General features: G+C 48.3%; 1 protein-coding gene across 3 annotated transcripts in view; it reads left to right on the plus strand.

Moving 5' to 3' along the window:
• The first annotated feature begins 17346 nt into the window (after positions 1–17346).
• POC1A (POC1 centriolar protein A) overlaps positions 17347–20041 on the plus strand; it is a 49488-nt gene continuing 46793 nt past the window's right edge. Inside the window, exon 1 of one of the 3 annotated variants that reach the window (XM_064724233.1) lies at positions 17347–17481. The gene's annotated coding sequence lies outside the window, so the exon portion shown is untranslated. Of the gene's footprint in view, positions 17482–19284; positions 19306–20041 lie in introns of those variants that run through there. The other 2 variants (XM_064724230.1, XM_064724231.1) reach the window with 2 other exon arrangements.

Consider the following 20041-nt stretch of genomic DNA (forward strand, 5'->3'; position numbering starts at 1 on the left):
CTGAGCAATCTCTGTGTCTAGGTGGGTGTGAGGTTGGGTTTTTTTGTCAAGCTGAATTTTTTGAGGCAACAATATCTTGCAAGGAGTAATTTTGGGGAGAGATGCCATTGTGGGCCATACACACTTATTGGCCAGGCTCTGATATGGAGCAACTGTTCATCCTCTCTAAGTGTTCATTCTTTCCAACCTGCAGCAAGAATGAGCCACTGTAGTGGAGGGTGTGGTGCCAGAGAAGGGGACAGCCACCATTTCAACCACAAAACAGGAGCCAACAGTTCTAACAAGTGAAGATGGGCAAACCTGCTAGATCTTTGTGCTCTCTAGTGCTGAAATCCAGAGGGATCTGCAGGGCTTGTGTAGCACCTGGCCTTGCACTTGGGTTGGAACAGGCAGAGAGGAGGCTGCTGCTTAGCACAGCAAACAGCTCTGCTGTTCTTTGGGGGGTGTGATGGGGGCAAGCTCTGAGTGCACTTGTGAGCCTTTGAGGCCATGGATTGTTCTGTGAGAGCTGTGCTCTCTGTACTTCTGTCTTGGAAAGGTGCTAATCTTTCCTGTGTTTCCTTCAGCTTTGTTCCCAAAACTGCCTGCCTCCTCCACAGTAAAAACTCTGTCAGGATTGTTTACCATGAAGAACACTGAGATTTTGAGCAAGTAATTGAAATTTAAAGCTCTAATTACAAGAGCAAATAAACTAGAGATGCTTCCTGAGCTCAGATTTTAATTAGAATAAGTGATTTCAGTGCATCCTTCCCCAAGTCCTGGCACTGTCTCTTGGGTTTGATAGCCAGTGACCCAGTTTTCATGGAATGATCTCACTGTAGTGCAGTCCCTCACCCAGCTGCACTTGGATCTGGGAGAACAGTGCATGTCTACAGGGATGCTGCATATACTGTGAATTTGATTGCTCTGCTTTTCAAAGTTTCCTTGGGTAAAAATACTGTTTTATGTTTACTTGGCAGCTTTTCTCCTTTCTGCTTGTCCTGGTTTAATTGTGTCTGTTCCCTGGCGTGCTGTCAGTTGTTCATGTTGGGGAATACAATGCCTTTGGGGGTGGTGGTGAGCACAAGTGACACTTTAATAAAGATCCCCAGAGACATGGCTTCAGTACTAAGCTGCCCCCCTCTCCCAACAGTTGTCAGTGTAGAGCTTATTAGTCATCCATCTCTCCTCTGAAACACTATTTTTAATGCTTCTGCTCTGTGCTGAGTCCTCAAAAGCTCTGTTAGGTGTTGCTGGTTTTGCTGACAGTGGCTGCTTTTTAATTGCTCAGGTAGCAAAAGCAGGGCTTGAAAACTCAATCAACATTATCCTGTCTTATCTCCCTGTCACCAGTGGATTTAAACAGATCAAGATATTTGTATGGATCATGTATAGAGGCAAAACACAGCCAGCTGTAGAGGCCAGGGCAGGTGACATTTACCTAGACTGCTCTCCCAGTGCCAGCCATCCATGGCCTTGCCCTGTCAGTCTCTGCTCCCTGTTGGCAGATGTGTTCTCCACTGTCCTGGGCAGGATCAGCTCTTCCTGCCAAGTGAACAGCCTGGCTTTGCCAGCAAGTGACCTCTCCCAGTGTCAGCTGCAGTGTCAGGCCCTTTTCTCCTCTGGCCTTGATGCCCCTCTGCAGCACCCAGGGCTGTGACTGCCTCTGTGCAAGCTGAGGCAGCCCAAGCAGAGCAGCTGCTATCTCTTAGCTTCTCCCAGAGGAGTTGTGGGAAGTGACTTGGGACAGCACACCCCACCCAGCACAGGGATGTGCAGAGGAGAAGAGCAGGGCTGCAGGTGAAGCACAGCCCAGGATTCAGCTGTCCATCAGGATTTGGTACAGCTCCTCTGCTGCAGCCTCATGTCTGCCTGCCCTGATCTGTTTTCAATCTCATCACCCTCCTGTGTCATGGATTATGTCAGTGTGGTTTGGGCAGGGGCTTGTGAACACGCTCTGGGTTGCTGTCACTTCCTTAGGGGACATGGGGGTAGCCTGGTGTGTCTGCTGGCTAAAAGCTTGGCAGGGAGCAGGCTTGGCAAAGCAGATGCTGCTTGGCTTGGGTCTGGCATAACCCCATGCCTGCTTTTTTGCTTAATGAGCCACCTTATCTGTCATGTTCCTCATGGCAGATGGGGAATCTTCAGGATTAATTAAGGATCATAACTGTGACCTAGTTACCAGACTTGCACTATTGTCACTGGAGCTCTCTGAGCCATCAGGCTGTCTGAAAGAGCTTCTTACCCTTGCCTTCTCTGGTTACTTGCTCTGTGTGTCCTTCTGGGACTGACTCTGAGCCCCAGGCAGGATCTCATTACATTAATTTCTCTAATAGATCCCTGCTTTACCCGTGGGTAGGTAATTCTCTGCTTCCTGCTTGCAGTGCCTCAGTTGGTGTGGGGATTGGATATGCTGACATAGACCTTTCACAGAGCTGTCTCCTGTTTGGGAGCAGGGGAGGGATTGGCTGCAAGATGAAGGAGGATGGTGCTGGAGACAACATCCTGAGACAGTCCAGTTCCATGCTGCCATACCTTAAACCATATGGATACTGAAAGGTTATCCCAGGGCCTCTCTTCTCTTGGCTCAAATCTTTCTCATTTCTAGCTTGTGCTTTGTTGTGGCAAACCCTTAGGGATACTCCCCTTATGAGGAAGCAGCCATGATGACTAGAGCTTGAGAAGTAAACTGAGTTCAAGCTCTTCTAACCCTGCTTTAACCTGCCAGATTTTCAGGTAGAGCACTGTTCCAGCTGGTACTGTCTGAGCCCTGTGCTCCTGTGCTCTGCAGACCTGCTACAGCCCAATCCCTCCTTCTGCTGGGGAGGGCTTTACACCACAGGGACCTCTTGTTCTCTCCCCCCTGTTGCTGCTGGTTTGGGGGCAGCTTGCCTTGCCCATGGGACTGAGTGCCACACAGCCAGGCCACTGCATGAGCTCCCAGCCTCGTGCTCAGGGACTGCACATGGCCTCTGTACTGCTCATGTGAGGGAGGTTTGTGCTCCTGAAGCTCCCCTCAGTCCCCCGTGGAGCTTTAACCAGCCTGATGTTCTGCTCAGGGTCTGTCCATAGCCCCAGGATCCCAGCAGCTCCTGCTGGTTTTGCACAGAGGAGCATGAAGGAGGCTGTGGAGTGGGACCCCAGGGAAGCAGCCCTTTGTCCTCAGGAGCCCACCTGGAGGGGGACCTGCCTGGCTTTTTTCCTCTGCCTCAAAAACATCTCTCATGTTCCAGTGACCTGCTTATTATGTAGGTCAGCATCAACAGGAAAAGACAAACAATTTCAAAAGTAGGAGAAATCCAGCATGAATCCTCCACACAGCAGTTTCTTTCTAGAAAAGCAAGGAAAGTTTTCCTGGAGGAGGTGGCAGGCAGCGTGGCCTGTTCTTCCACCCAGCCAGGGCAGAGCAGCTGGAGAGGGAAAGCTCTGAGGCTGTAGGGATGTTGATACCCTGAAAGCAAGCACAGTGCCATGTGATGGGGAAACAGTGCATTAAGTTAGGCAATAGGAACTTGACTTGGGTGGGTTGTTTGTCCTTTATTGACTTCCTTGGCCTTGGTTTGGGTAAAGAGGAGGCAGTTTCTGATGGTCTGCTTGGTCATGTGTCTGCACAGCACACACTGGTGCCATGTTGCTGGAGGAGCATGTCCCTGCTGGGACACAGCTGTCCTGCCAGGGTGAAAAGGGGACACAGAACAAGCAAATGCCTTTGGATGCCAAAAGCAAAACTGGGACCTCAACCAAAATTCATCTCAGTGTTGTGCTGATGCCATTACCCTGGGGCTGCTCCACTATGCTTGTAGCAGAGCTGACACCTTGTGATATCCACTGAGGAAAGAGAAAGTCCTCAGCATAAACTCCTGACTGTAACCTAAGCAAGGGACAAGTTGCTCTGTGTACAAGAGGTTTGCTGATGTCCAACTCTACTTGTACTTGCCACTGATGCAGTAAATCTTAGTAAATCTTAAATCACTATGCTCATTTCTCTCCCAAATCACCTATGAATATCAGCTTGGTGGCAGACACCCTGTGCCCTGGCTAATTCTCACTTGGGAAAGTGTGAGAGAGAGAGAGTGTGTGTGTGTGTGTGTGTGTGTGTGTTCTTGCTGGCCAGCCAGCAGGCAGGTGAGAGCTGCAGCTTTTTCTTGGCAGAAGCAGGAATGTAGCTCCCCTCTCTCCTTGCTCACTATGGAATTTCTCTTCCCCTTCAAACATGTAGAAACACCATGTTTTTGAGACAGCTGAGTTTGACAGGAGAAGCTAAAATCACTCAAAAGCTTCACTCATAATCAAGATGAGGCAACACTATCTTGTAATTGTACAATGAGATTTCAGTATGCTGCATTTTTGGTGATGAAAAGGTGTGTGGGGAGGTGGGTTCTGCAGTGAGCAGATGGCTCTGCCTGCATCTGCATTGCTGTTTGCTGGGTCCCCTCCACATTCACCCAGCTTAAAACTGAGTGTCTGAGGCCTCTCCAGCTGCAGGAGGTTCTGGCACCACCTCTTGTGCTTGAGGGTGCACTGACTTTTTCCCACATCACAGGTTCTTACAGAGCTGCTCACTCTGTTTCAGATACAGCCTCCTGCAGCCTTTGCTCCTTGCTTTATACCAGCATCTGCTGTGCTGGCTTGATAAAGCATATCTGTCTGTGACTGGACTGTCCTTTCTCTTCAGTGGCTTGATCCTGGTGGTTTCTATTTAGTATTTGAAGAGCTCTCTGCAGATCCCAGCTCTCCCATTGTCTCACCCAGGGGCAGGCAGTCCTTGCCCATCACACCATGGTAAGCCTGGAGAAGTCAATGCAGGAAGCACACAGCAGTGACATTTTGAACAGAATGATGTTTTTTCAGCTGCAGTAACAGGACATCTCCCATGCTTTGTGCACTCACATGGAGCAGAGCATTAAGGCAGCAGGCATGTGTCTTAGCTGGAGGCACTGCCAGTGTACAGCACACAGCTTGGAAGTCTCAGTCAAGATGTAGAATTAGGGTACATTCCTAGCACAAGATTTTCTGTCTTAGCAGGGGATGGGTGCCCTGAGGCTGGGATTGTCACACTGGCTTGGTGGGTCCTTGCACAATGAGGCTGCTGTGTGCTGGAGACAGCAGAGTGCTGGAGCTGTCATGTACTTGTGGTGAGAGTGTTGAGGATGACTTGTTATCTGTGCTTGGAGGAAGGATTTGATTAGAAACTGTCTCATAAATGTGTGGTTATTGAATGAGCTGCTCCTTTAATATGCATGAGCCATCTCCACATACGTGACAAGTGCATCTGTCCTGGGCAGGCAGCTGCTCTAAAGGAAAGCAGATGAGCTTTCCTCATCACAAGCCTTTTCTCATCAAGCTTTTTCTAAATTGCTCCCTGCATGGAGCAATTCTTCAACAATATTAAACACAGCAGCAGGGGTGAGTCAAGCAGATCTTGTCAAAGCTGCCCTATTTTTTCTCTTTTTGGTTTTATTATAAATTGAATTCACTGTGCCACAGGGAACAGTGCTGTTCTCAGCATGATTGGTAGCAACAAATAGCCACCCAGGAAAAATATGTATTGTGTGGTAACTGGGAAGAACCTCCTGTTCCCAACATCTCCAGCCTATCTGGGGCTTGTTGCCATGAAATTGTGGAGCTTAACTAAAAGATGATTGGGCTGTGAGAAAATCCTTTTAGCCACTGGTTAGCTGAGCTTACTTGTGTGTGTCTCATTGTCTTCAGAAGTTGGTGAGACCATAAATTTAGCAAGATGGAGTGTCCAGCTCATGTTTTTAAATGGAAAACAAGGCAACCTGGTGTTGGAACCAACAGTAATGCTTTTGTGAGGGAAACTTGGGTGTTACTGTCCAGACATAAACCAGTCCTGAGGTGCTGGAGGCCAGGTATGCAGGAAGTCTGTGGTTCTTGCACCTCTTTGGGAAGTGTCTGGTGTTGGTCTGGATAAGAGATGAGGTGAGGTGGCCCTTGGACTTGGCATGGAGGCCTTGACAGCACTCTGCCTGGCCTGGGGCTCTGCATAGCTTTCTGTTGCGAGAGCACATCTCCCATTTGCTCAACTTTGCTTTGCTAATATCAAGATAAGTCTTGGTATTGTTCAATGTAGGTTTTTGCCCAAACCATGAACAGCAGTTAAACAGTTACTGTAGCCTCAGATGTTGTAAAACTTGTGGGCAGTGGGTGAGCTGTACTGGAACATGGAGGGTCTTTGAAGCAAACACCAGCCTGAGTCTTGGATAATTACTTGGGTTGCTAGCTAGTAGTTGTCCCACCAGTTACTTGTCTTAGAAGCTTCAGTTGTCCTGTGGATGAAACAGCTACTAATTTGAATTAATGTTAAAGTAAAGGGTGCCTGAAGAAATAAACCACAGTGGCTGTTTGTGTGGCAGTGGATTCTCTGCAGCCTGGGGTTGTTCTTTCCTGCACACCCCAACTTGCCAATGCTCAGACCTTGGCCTCCACCTCCGGGGTGGTGCAGTGACCCCAGCACAGACCTGGCCTGCCCAGGGCAGGAATGAGTGAGGAGCACAGCTGGGCCCTGCTGGGCAAGACAGGGAGGACTTGGAGATGAGTGTGCACCTCTGGGTGCAGGCTGAGGGAGGAAAGGAGGCAAGAGGAGGCTGCTGGAACCTCAATGCAATGGTCTTAGCATCCTCTGCTTTTTCTGCAGCCTGCAAAGGAGGCCCTTGCAGACTTGCCCTGCACAGCCTTGCCCAGACACTGCTGGGTAAAGCAGGCAGGACATCCTCCCTAGGAGGTGATTTAATTACAACCAGACAAAGCCTCAGGGATCACAGCCTCCAGTAAGCCTCTGCCATCTCTCGTTGCTCAGCCCAGTGGAGTGGCACTGTGCAGGGAATTGGTTTCACAGCTCTCTTGTGCTGGGTGAGATCGTGCTGTGGGGACAGAAAACAGCCCAGTGTCCCAGCATGAATGAGGCATCCATTCACAGCCAGCCTCTCCAGCAGTACCAGGCAGTCCTGCACGGAGATGGGCTGCAGGGATAAAGGACTGACTCTCCTCTTGTGACAGGGGGGTTCATGCCAGGCAGTTGTGGCTGGCTGCTGTTGGTGATGGGAGAAGGAGACTTGGACTGAAGAGCTTCCCTGTGCTCTGGGTGTTCAGGGCTGAAGATCCAGTCTCTAGATCATGAGTGTCCAAGTGCTTTGGTTTGGAGGTTCAGGCTACATCTCTAAGAATGGAAATGAGCCTACAAACAACAATCTTCTGATCTGGTGCCTTTTCATATTTGGTTTTGCAATTCTCTTGTGCTTTAAAGGATTTTTGCCAGGCTAGGATATCATTGCTCTTGGCTTCCTTTTCCATTTGTTTCAAGCTGAACTCTGTGAGGGCACAGTGCTGTACTGGGGTTGTGCTGACTGCCTGCCAGTGCCTTTGAAAGTGGTGGCCGTGCTGCAGTTCAGTGAAAAGCTCAAAGAACAGTAAAGCTTTTAAAGGTTCCTAAGAGAGCTCTGAAACCACAAAGCCAGTTGATAGAGACCTTGCCATCCACTGACCAAGAAACAGGCTGTAGCAGACTTGAACTGTGGCAGCCATGAGGAAAAAAACCAAACCAGAAACCAATTATCCAAATACTAAATCCCTGAGGGACGCGGTTTCCTTAGGTATGCTCTGATGGAGCTCTTTGCATGGCAGAGGAAACAAAATCTCTCACCAAGTAGAAACTAAATGAGTGGAAAATAATTTCTGGATTGCTTGCAGCTATTTGCCAGTAGTGTAAGGCAGGAAAAGGTTAAACATTAATTTCTATTTATCTTTTCTGCGCTTTTTTTCACTTGGCCAGTGCTAATTCAGTGTGGCAGTCTGGAGGGTGAATGGCACACGCAGTGCTGGGGAAAGAGGTGCTTTTGGGTGAGGATATAGTGGGAATGTTCACCTTTGGGGGATATCCTGCCAGGCCAGGGCTGCTGTTGCCAGTTAGGCCAAATGTCACTGAGCTGTTGGGGCGAGGGTTTGGCCTTGGCAGCCAGGGTTGCTGTGCTGTGGAGTTGCCCTGCTGCAGCCAGGCCCATTCTGTGCTGTGTGCCTGGATAGATGAGAACGTGAGGACTTAGCCTGGGCTATAACCCCTGCCCTGGGTTTCTCCAAGCCTGTCATTGTGAGTCATTATTTGTTTATTTACAAAGTGCACACAAATGATATCAATACAGAGTCAGGCTGTTACAGACACTGCTGTTTGGACATCAGGCTGTGTTTGCAGAGCACAGGCAGAGCAGTTGCACAATCTATGTAAGTAGTCAACCATTCCTAAGAAAACCACTTAGATATCTCATGTTTTCTACCTGATCAATTGCTTGAGCCCAATGACCTGACTCTCTGCTTGCTTTTACAATGTAGAGGGTTTGATTATCCTGCTGCAAAGGTGTTTTACTGTGTGTAGGCTTTGTGTCATCTTTCCACCTCCCCTACTGCATAAAAGCATGAGGTCAAAAGCTGTAAGAGCACCACATCCATACAGGTGCATTTCACTTGGGAAAGACAGGGGTTACATAAAAGATATGTTCAACTTAATTTAATGAGGTTACTCATGATTTTATTTTTTAGTGCTAAAGCTTCCTCTCCACAGTACAAGCCCAGAACCCCACTGTGGATGCTGGTTTCACCAGCACAGCAGAGACCACAGCTCAGCTCAGGGGCAGGGTTTTGTACTGAACAAGGTATAAGAGGTTATGGTGGGGTTGGCACCAGGAACCTTTACCTAATAGTTATGACATCCTGAGGTGATATGAGGGTACCTCTTTATAGCAGCAGGGAAATCTTTCTATAACTGTGCAAGAAACATATATTCAGCAGTAACAGTAAAATGCTGCTTTTGCTGTTGACCTTGTAAGATCAAGGCAGCCCCCTCCAGATATGTGGCAGAAAATCTGCTCCAGCATAATCCTCAGCTAAAATAACAGGCCACAGGTAGGTGCTTGTTGTTTGGCCTAGCTTAAGAGAGATGGGAATCTCTGTTTATAATTAGAGTAAATAAACCCTGATGGAAAATTGTCATTCTCCTCCTCTTTGGGTCATTTTTATCCATGACACCCATGATTGCAACACCAGTGTGATTAATTCCATGCAAGGGATTTATCTAAGATATCTTTCCATGAGAGGTTAGACCATTTGCTTGCACAGTGTTGTAATACTTTCCAAACAAGAAGCAGAGCAGCCCTGTGTCTGTCCTCCTCAGGGATGGTGGTCTGTCTTTTCAGGCTAACAGGAGACAGAAGGAGGAACTGAACACTCTGAGATGACACTTTGAGAAACCCCACACTGCCAAATGAGGCTTTGTTTTGCACAAACAACACTGACACTTGAATACTTCAGTCTTGGCTGACTGGATGAGTCAAGTGAGTCAGAGCAAATGTCCATCCAGCTAGCAGCAGACTCTAAAGGAAGAAAGGAAGATGCTGGTGTGCACTGTGCTCCTGGCAATCCCCTGAGCCAGAGGATATGTCCCAGGAATTAAAAAAAAAAAAAAAAAAAAAAAAAAGAGAGAGAGAGAGAATTGTTAATCATTAAAAGAATAAAATTTCTGGTGAACTCTGCCTTGATGAACTTTTATGAACTTCACAGAATCACTAGGTTGGAAGAGACCTTCAAGACAAATGTGCTTAGTTTCGAGCTGAAACTTGGCAATGAGTTAAACAGTTCTGTGTCATTTGGAAACGAACTTCCTTAAAAGAAAATAATATATTTGTGTTCAATGTCAGCTGCACTTTCCTGCCCTCTAAACTCTAGGATAGCATATCACACTGTCATGAAACTTGCTGGTCTTTAAACTCTCAGTTTGAAAGCCATGTGGTTTTGCTTTGGCTGAGTATCCTGTAATGTCAACAGCCTGCATTTCTGACATCTTTTGTCATGGTGTAAGTATTTATGGCAACCATGTTGTGCTAGAGAGATTTTTCCCTGAAGGTCAGGACAGCTGCAGATGAAATAGCTGATCCCTTCCTCTGCTGGTCCTTTACTGTACCTCTGCAATTTCTAATAAATGTTTATTGATTAGAATAATTACTTTTGGGGAAATTTGACAGAACTAAATACTGCTAACCCTAATTGTTGATTTAGCAAGTGAAGTACTTTGCCTTAGGACCTTTTTGGTGCACCTAAGTTTGCACCACTAGGTTTGGACCACTCTGCTTAAGTAGGAAAACAAAACTGGATGTTCTTAGCATGAAGTTTTCCTACCTCTTGAAACTGGACACCATCTCTCTTCAGGTTAACACAAAATACTGAAAGTACTTCAGGTTAACACATATTACTGAAAATAATAAAAATAACAGGAATTAGAAACAACAGGTTTAGCACCTCAGCTCTAATTATAATAGTGTTCAACCAGTGCCTGCATTTGGCAGAGGTACTGGCTTCTGTGATCAAATCAGGCAGCTTGAACAAGGCCTTGGCCATTCTCCAGCTTTAGTGGCACTTTCCTGGGCAGGCAATGCCTTTCTCGTTCTCTGGGGAAGTCCCTCACACAGAACAAGTTTCAGTGGATCACTTCCTCATTCTGCTCCTCAGCCTCTGCTTGGCACAGGCTAGAAGTTGCCAGGAGTTGACAAGTGGGCAGTGGCCATAGAGCCCTTGAACTGGAGCCAGCATGAACAGAGCTATGGCACAGCTGTGGGGTCTGCTCCCAGCTCCTGAGGTCTGCTCCTTCTGTGCAGTTGTGGTCATTCAAGGGACCAAGCAAACCCTGAGGAGCAGCTGCGTGTGATGTTCCCCCTGTTCTCCTCCTGGCTGCTTGGAGCATCCTGAAGCCCAGCAGGTGTTTTCTGTTCAGCTGTAGTAGCAGGCTGTACTAGATAAATATCTACGTACTCAGCAGGCTCAGGAGGGTTTGTGGGTGTCTCTGTTTAGGCTGGTCTGGACTTTGTCATGTTTTGCTGCCCTTCCCAGATGCTTTCTTCTGCACTTAATGAAGAAGGCTATGGCGTCACTTTTGGTTTTGTCTTTGGAAGAGTAAACAAAACAGAGACCAAAAGCCAGCTACTTAAAACATATTCCTCTGCTGTAACTGGGGAAAATCTCTCCTTCAGATACAGGCATCCACTGTTTGGATTGCTCATCCTCCTGGCAGGGGTTACAGCTTTGTCTGCCTCACTTGGTTCAAGCCTAACCTTGCTGATCTTTCTATTTTTGAAATGCCTGAAATTCTATTGCTTCCTGTCATGCATTCTGGCTCCAGCTGTTTCCCACATCTCCAGGAAATAATGAAAAAATAACTCATCAGTGGGTCAAGGTATGGTGCTGGACAAGAATGTGCTTGGTTTTGCCAGGGCTTGGTTTATCTGTCAGACACATTGCAGGCCTGGCATTGAGCTGAAAGGCAGGGGCAGAGGAATGTGCCTGGTCTCCAAGAGGGAGTAAGCCCGACCAAGAAATGCAGAGCTGGGTGACTTGCAATGGGAAATAAATTCTTCTGAGAAGGCCTGAGGTGTTGCAGGAGGCTCCTACACCTGCAGGCTTTTCCTATAGCTCGGGATAACTCAAAGCAGCACACCCCAAACTCACTGCAGCTGTAGCACCTCCTTTTTTTCCCTTTTTTTTTTTTTTTTGACTTGTCCATCTTCCTGTGAGAACCAGCATCTTTCTTCACCTTTCTGCTTTCACAGGAAAAAACACAACAACTTACTTCCTGTAGGCTGAGTTGGGAGAGGTGGTGCTGTGATCACTGGGTGCTGGCTCTTCACCCCAGAGGGTTTGTCCTGCTGCCAGCAGCTGCATGTGGCTGCTCCTTGTCTTCTGTGAATGCTTGGTGAGCTTTGCCCTTGGAGTAAGCCTAAATTGCTGAGGATTTTCTGGAGATAAAGCTGAAATCAAAAGCTGAATATGGACACTTTATAAGGGTCAGAACCTGTTAGGAACTGGCTTGTTGAATCTGTTTTGAATGGAGGATTCACATTCATTTGCAAAAGACTGGAGCTAGACAGTGAAATATCCTCTGACCCTCCAATTTTCCAGCCCTTAATAGAGTATTAAAGCCTTGTTGCAGCAGTTTGAGGGATTCACAGCTAGATATGAACTGTTCTATAGAGGAAATATAATCATATTTATACTTCTCCCTTGTGCTCCCTCTGTTGACAAGCCCTTCATTCATTGGCACGACCATGACAAGCCTGCTTTTAGCACTGTTTCCAAACTTAGCCAATGTTTAGAACAGATTGTCAGAGAACAGCAACCTGGCAGTGCTAACAAGGTGAGCTCAGGGGTTGTTCTGGGCTCTCAGCCGTCTGCTGGGTCTCTGTCACCTCAGAAATAGCCTCTCCTCTCCCAGAGACCACAGAATGCTGCAGCCAAACTGCCTCACCCTGGGCTGCAAGAGAGAGACAAGCAGCAGCTCAGAGCTGGGTACCAAGACAGGTTGTTTGTATTGATCCTGCTGGCATGAAGAGTGTTTACTCCACACAAAGGCTTGCTGCAATGTGTTTCAACACAGAAAACCCTTTCCCCTTGCTTGGCAGAACTTTTCCTAGCCAATTAAAGGCTAGTTTGTTATCAAGGAGCTTTGTAAGGTGTTTCTCCAGTGAATCACAAAAGGTGCAGACTGCCAGGGTGTTTCTGCAGGTGTCAGAGGGGTGCAGCTGGACAGGTTTCCAAACGGGGCCCTGGGATGTCCCAGGCTGCAGCTGTCCCTGCTGTCTTTGGGGAACCACTCCTGGGTGCAGCTGAACATGGCCCAGGCCTCTCCTTGCCCACAGCACTTCAGGACAGCTCTGTGGACTTGCTCAGGTAAAAACTCAGGGCTAGTTATCAATTAATGGAACCATTTTGTAACATCTGAGCCAGCCCAGGTTTGGATTTTGGCCAAGACTAAAGCCTTAGTCCTTATGTATTTTTGTTTTTCAGGCTTGAACTGGTTACAACTAACTGTCCTTCTCTGCACTTTCTAGCTTCTATGATTCTGTTATAGCCCAGCTTTAAGATGAACCATCCCAAGGTGCTGGAAGGCTACAAGCCAAGAGTGAGCCACAAAAAAAGAACCCCAGCTGCATTGTGCCTGGATGAGGAGCTGGAGGAAAGCTGCCCCTCAGGAAGCTGCCAAGATCTTTGGCCTGTCCAGGGAACCACTGCAGGCATGGAGAAGGAGGTGCTCACAGCAGCTCCTGCACAGGACACACAGGTGTCTGCACACAGGAACCCTGTGCTTGCCAAGGTAACACAGCTAACCCCTAACACATGTCCCTGCATATGCAGACCCTGTACATCTCGACAAGCAGCTGCTCCCCCACTTCCCAGCTGTGCTGGAGAATGTCTGGAATGCCTCATCTCTGTCACCACCACCCAGCAGCCAGGCCCTGGCTGGCCTCCACCTTTGGCATCAGGGCTGGGCTTTCCCGCATTCCCCCTGTGCAGCCTAGTGCAGTTCCTTGGGCTGGCCTCTCTCTCTGATATCCACAAGGACATTTCTGCAGGTGTGAGAGGGGCCCAGCCAGAAATGTCCCCAGACAAGGCCCTGGGATGGCCAAGGCTGCAGCCATCCCAGCTCCTCCCTGGGAACCCACTCCTAGTGCAGCCAGACGTGGCCCAGGCCTCTCCTTGCCCACAGCCCCCCAGGACAGCTCTGTGGGCACTGCTGGGCTCTGCACTCCCACCAGACAGAGAAACAACAAGTTCTCTTCAGCAGTTTCTGCTTGGGCTGCTCCCCCTGCCAGGGCACCACTGAGATCAGTGGTGAGATCAGTGGCAACCATCACTGAGATGTCACCTGCCATGTCCCCACAGCACAAGCACCACAGTGACATGCCAGAACATTCCACTGGAACCCACAGTTAGCCATGGCCAGTTGGCTTTTGCCCACTGACTGGGAGAACGAGGTATGGCTGTGCAGGGCGATGGCCAATGAGGGAAGCTTCAGGCCACCTGTGAGAATAGAAAATTGAGCTGATTCCCCCAGAAACACCAGCTCTTTCTGTTCCAGGTGGACTGGGGCAGTGGGCTGACATGGCTGCTCCTGGCCTTCCAGGACCAGGGGGAATTGTGCCCTGTGACACTGCCATGCAAGCAATGGAGGATGAGCAGGACATCTGGAATGGCAGTGACACACACAAGACCAAAGGAGCTCCTGCTGTTTCCAGTGAGAGCACAGGCAAAGACAATCTATTCTTGCCTCTCTGCTTTCCAGAGAAGCTTTGGAAAATGCTGGAAAGTGACCAGTTTCAGTCCATTTGGTGGAGTGAAGGTGGAAAATGTGTGGCCATCAACAAGGATCTCTTTGAAGTGGAGGTGCTGGGCAGGGGAGTTTGCCGGCGGGTTTTTAACACGCAGCACATCAGGAGTGTCATTCGCCAGCTGAACCTCTATGGATTCACCAAAGTGCAGCGGGATTGCCAAAGATCTGCCTCCCTGCCTGAATTCCTATCAGAGGAAGCAGCAGCTTCTGCTCACAGCCAGGTACAGCAGCTGCTCTGCACAGCTACTAATGCTTGTGATAATCTGGGGGGGAGAGGGACCTTCACAGCAAATAAGGCCTTGCCATAGAAGAGGTGGGGATGGGAGTGAGTGGTTTGGTTTTCATTCCTTTCTCAGCCTGTGCTCAGGCAGATTTGAGAGAGTCTTTCTGACTAGTAGAAATGCAAATAAGATACATTTCAGTGAGAGCTACTGAGTTTGAACCTGTTTAAGGGACAGACAGACTCAGTGTAATCTGGTTTCTCTGAATGTTTGTGCTTTGTGTCTTGCTGTATTAAATCTGTATTAAATCTTCCTGTGGCACCTGCCCAATGCCAAGCAGATGCATCCAAGGATCATGGGATTTCCTGCCTACTCACATCTGCACTGAAGCTGCTGAGAAATAGTCATATTTAATTTTTGAAAGCAGCTGTTCTGCTTTGGCCCCCAGGAGGGCAAAACCTCAGTTGTGATGGCTGAACACAATGGCCACATAATGCTTTAGCCTGAGCTTTAAGTTGCATATTTAAGTTCAAAGTCCTTTTCCTTAGCCATGCTCCTCTTTTGCAATTCAGAGTCCTAGTTCTTGTAGCTTGGGTTTTTCCAGTCTTGGAATAGTAGCAACTAACTCTTCTCCTTGTTTTAGATCCTCTACTACTATAACCCCAGCTTCAACAGAGCACATCCCTGGCTGCTGGGAACGTGCAAAAGGAGAGCTGCCCTCAAACAGAGAGCCCTGTGTGCAGCAGGCCTGGATGAGAGGCCCCTCCAAAAGCCCAGATGGTCAGTGTGGAGGGAGATGCAGGTGTCAGCTGAAGCCCATCCATCTCCACTGGCAGCTGCTCCCATGCTTCTTGAGCCTCCTGGAGCACTGAATGGATAGAAAGTCTGATAGCCATAACCTAAGAGTTGATAATAAACTGTCTGAACAGTAAACCTTTCTGGTTGTCCTGTCCTATTTGAACAGTGGAAAACTCTCTTATATCATTCTGTGTCTTTAATGTCCCACTTGTCCTTTAGTGGCCTCAGCAAGATCTGTCCCAGCACAAATGTGGCCATGTACTGCTAGCACAAAGAGGTGCAGCAAAGGCTGAGTTCCTGTTGCACTGGACAGAAAGGAAGCCAGGACCTTCTTTCTCTCTCTGAGGATAAGATGTTGGAAGGGTAAATGATTCGTGCAAGGAAGCAATTGGTTTGGGTGGTGGGCAGTGAGCCCACCACTATCTAGTTCTGCCTGCTTCAACTGGCTTGGAAATACAAAGAGCCACTGTCCCCTCACACAGTTCAGTTCACAGCAGGAATGTCCAGCTTTAGTAATTATGGTCTGTTCAGAGGGGAAAGTGCTGCAGGGGAGATGCTCAGGTGGGTGCCATGGAGTTTATGCTCATTGGAACAAGGGCTGCTCTGACATTCTGCAAACAGGTGCATCCTTCCCTTCAGCAAGTAAAGGCAGCAAATGTAACAGATATTTGGGGTTGTTCTGTGGTCTGCTCTGGTCACACTTACCTGCCGTTCCTCTCTGCAATGTGCAGGAATGGTGTGTGGGAAGGAGAGAAGCCAGCTCTGGGTCTTCAGGAGGTGCAAGGCTCCTGAGAGCATAGAGCTTTATATGAAAGACTGGGCAGTTGTGTGCTTGCCTGTCCTGACCAAACTCTCCTGTCAGCAGGAGCTTCTCTAGGAAGGTTGATGTTGCCCTGCCCACTCTGCTCTCAGCATGGCTGAGTCTTCATCCTTTTAGTTTTTCCCACTTTCCACGGACACTTGATACTCTTCAGCAGGATCTGACTGATACCCTCCTCTAATCTGCAGAGTGAGGTCCCAGATTTGTGAAATTCTGGGACAAAGAACTGTTCGATAAGATTAGAGGCTTAAAAGTCAAGGCCAAATGTGATCCAGCCCAGTGATCAGTGCTGTTTGGAAAGCAGCCCCATGGGGATGGGTGAATTCTGGAACATGCTTGCATGGCACTGGCCATACCAACCTGCTTTGTAGGTAGGTGGTGCTGGACATGCAGTGTTACCTGCCCTGGCCAGGCCAGCCCCAGGCTCTGTGTAGCAATGAACCCTGCTGGGTGTGGGTGCTGGACATGTGCCCCATGAGTGAGGAATTCCATGTCCCAAAGGTTTCAGCTTCACTCCTGTGAACTCAGCTAGGATTTTCCTAGCAGTTTTTGTGCACTTTGGGCTCTGGGTTGACGCAATTGTGAGTTCAGCAAAGCCTGAACTCTGCTCACCCCTGCAGACACCAGCAGAGAAAGTTCAGGGACTGAAAGCAGCCACCTGCCCTTGGTCAGCAAGATCAGCACAGCTGCGCCACCTGTGCTGGAGACATTTTAAAGCCAGGTTTGATCCACATTCCTGTAACAGATTTTAAGATCTTATAGTGGCTTAGGACACTAGAACCAATGTAAGTGGTCAGGGACAACTTTGTAGATGCCAAGAGGCTGTTGATGGTATTCTGGCTAGATCCAGCTTGAGGTTTTCTCACTCCTGAATCCTTCTCCTCCTTTAGGCTAGTTCTGGAAACTGCAAGCATGTATGAGCTCCCTTTACTTGCTCTCTCTCAGATGGCTTAAGAACTGTGTAGCTCCACAGAGGGAGTAGCAGTGTATTCCTCTGGTGCTTCTGCAGGCATCCCCTTGCCACCTTCCCCTCAGCCACTCGCATGAGCACTGAGTAGTACAAATCCACTGCAAAGACTAGGCAGCAAATAAAACAGGGTATTGCAATTACCAGGGTGCTTTCTGGCTCTCTGCCTAGCAGACACTTCAAATCTGAAGCAGAAATATTTTCTCTTAGTGTCCTGAGCAACTGCAGAGTCCAGGCTTTGCAGGCCCTCTGCATGCTGAGGGGAGGGCTCCCCCAGCCCTGTCAGCTGTTTCCTGCTCTTGCTGTAATCAGCTCCTGTCACTTTCCTCCCGCTTTCCAAGGCACTGATAACAAGCACCTGGGGCACCCAGGTGACCTTTGTCTGAGCTTCCTCTATGCAGCAGTAAAGATCTGTTTCGATAGCAGTAGAGGCTGCTCTCCTTCTTTTTCTCTTCTTTATACAGCATCAAAGCTCTCTGAATTTGCTTGAACAGATTTGCATTTAGGTCTGGACTTACTTGAGTAAAAGGTTGGTATTTTATTTCCTCCTGTCTTTCTCTTAACTCTGTAAGGAAGGGTAATAAGCACAAAGGCAGGCACGTAAAAGAAATGTGGGCTATACATAAACAGGTTTGGCACACAGGGGAGGACAAAATCATTAGTAAGAGAAAAAATAACTGATGTGGCAGCAAGCTACATCTTCAGCTGATGTAAAGCAGCCTCTCCCCATGGAAGCAGTGGGACACGTCACTGTCATCAGGTGAGCTGTTTGGTGGGTCTGCTCCCTTCTGCAGTGTCTAACGTGTCTGTAGCTGCCCCCTTCCACAGCAGCAGTAAAGGAGGTTGGACAACAACTCTCTGAGCTATGAACCTTCATCTACATTCTTTGGCTCCTTGTAGCTGTGTGCTTGGGGTGCCCAAGTCCCTGCTGTGCCCTCTTGATGCAAAGTGCCAATACCAAGGTGGCTGTCACACCCCTGATGGCCGTTTCAACCTATGCCACAGCGTTCAGAGTTGGTTGCCCAATGCCACTGCCTCCATCTCCAGGATGGATTGGGATGGGACATGAAACAGCAGTGAAGGAGCCATGCTGGGATTGTGGGGATCATAGGGACAGGATGGCCTTGTTGTGAGAGTGCTGCTAGCAACTGGAGACCTGGGTGTAGGTGCTGGGTTCCATTTCAGTGTGTGCACATTGCATTCACCAACGCCTTGTCTCTTGGAGCTTCCTTTGTAAATGGCAAAGTACTTCTTCCCATCGCTAGTCTCATTGAGAACCTCAGCTTTTTCAGAAAAACTCTCATAGTGGCTTTCTGAAGCTTTGCATGCTGTCCTTTGGAATATTCTTAGCACTGCAAAGGACTGGTATGCTCAGCAGTTTAAGTATTAACAGGACACGTGAGAACTGGGGTTTGCCATATAGAATTGGTAAACATTAAGTTTAGTTGCTAAACTTAGACCCACACACTCTAGAGAGAAATCCAGGCTTTTATGAATTGGGCTTGAAGTCAAAGGTTAACTGTAATTTCATGCAAGAACAACTCACCTGAATTCTGGGTGTGTCTGATGCTCTGCAATAGCTTTTGCAGCATGCAGAAATCACAGCTTTGGCAGGGCTGCCAGTGCGAGGCTCTGTCGATGTGACAGAGGGGGCAGATCCTGGGGCTTCTGGTCTCTTTCTGATTCACTGTGACAAAAATAAGCCCAGGGAAGGACTTGCTGAGAATTACTAGATAATGGCTAAAGGTGCCCAGCTGGGAAGTGGCATTTGAAAGAGGCACGCTCAGACCGAGAGCTACGGTATTCTTCCCAAAGAAGCTGCCTAGATGGGCCTGATTTATCTCTAATGAAGCCGCGCTGTATTTCATCCCTTTTCCTGCTGGCTTTTCCCTTTATCCAGGCGAGGCTGCTGCGGCCCCCGCCTGCCCCCCGGTGGCCACCTCAGGGACGGCAGGAGTCCCTGCGGGGACACTGGGTGACAGCGCATGGATGGCCTGGGGGACGGCAGGAGTCCCTGCGGGGACACTGCGATGACAGCCTGAGTGTCCCCTCCCTGGCTGGCTCCAGGGACACTGTTTCTGAGGCACTGGGAAAACCCCATCAGATAATGCCACAAGGATGTTTGAATGGCTGAACTGGGCTATTCAAGACTGTCAGCTTCACTGCTGGACCCAATGCGTGCTTGTTGCTCCCATGGGCCCCTTTTTCCCTCTTGAATTTTCTTTAATTCTTAATGAATTAATGAATTTTCTTCAATTCTTTCTCTTTTGATATTTCCTCCGAACTCCCACAGGTGAGAGTGTCTTGCCAATGATCTGCTGTTGGTGTTATACAGTGGCACCCCAGGGCTGAGGTAAGCAAAGTAACCATCCATGGCCACCATAGATGCTGCTTGTGTATTATCTAGAAGGCAGCTTGGGGTGGTTTTTTGAGTGGTGGAATCCTTCAATTAAAGCAGATGTTCCCATTTCCTGCTTTTATAAGTGGGAGTGCAATTACAACATGTTTCCGGTTTTTTATTTCTCTAAAATGGATTCTTCCAGACCTCAGGCATATTTAGCATCATGTATATCTTCTTTTTTATTTCAGTACAGAGAAAAAAAAGCTAATACTGAAATGCCAAAGAATTTAATGAGGAACAGGTCAAGCCATGCTAGAAACCACTTCAGACTTCCAGATCCAAAATCCATGGCTATGTGGTCAGAAGGGCCATGTCTGAGGGAGGAATGCATCTCTTCAGATGCAGTATCTCAAAGGGCAGGGGGGAATGCAGAGCTTTTCAGGCACACAGACATACCTGAACCAGCAGACAGTCTGCTGCAGGAAGGCAGTGCATCAGGGAGAAGGAAGGATGGATTCCCTGAGAAGACCCATTCATGGAATTGTGTTCATGGCTCTGCATTTATGAACAAAGCAGGAGTGATTCAGACCAAGTAAACCAGAATATCTCTTGACCAGATGGCTTGGGCTTTGTTCCCCCAGCCTGATTGCTGGGTCATTCATGGATGGAAAGGAAATTACTGCTTTTGTGTCTCATGCCAGAAATGAAGCAAGTGTGTCCCCTGCTCCATCTCTCCCAGCTAGTTTTA

The sequence above is a fragment of the Zonotrichia leucophrys genome, chromosome 12 (assembly GCF_028769735.1).
Source record: "Zonotrichia leucophrys gambelii isolate GWCS_2022_RI chromosome 12, RI_Zleu_2.0, whole genome shotgun sequence".
Lineage (NCBI taxonomy): Eukaryota > Metazoa > Chordata > Aves > Passeriformes > Passerellidae > Zonotrichia > Zonotrichia leucophrys.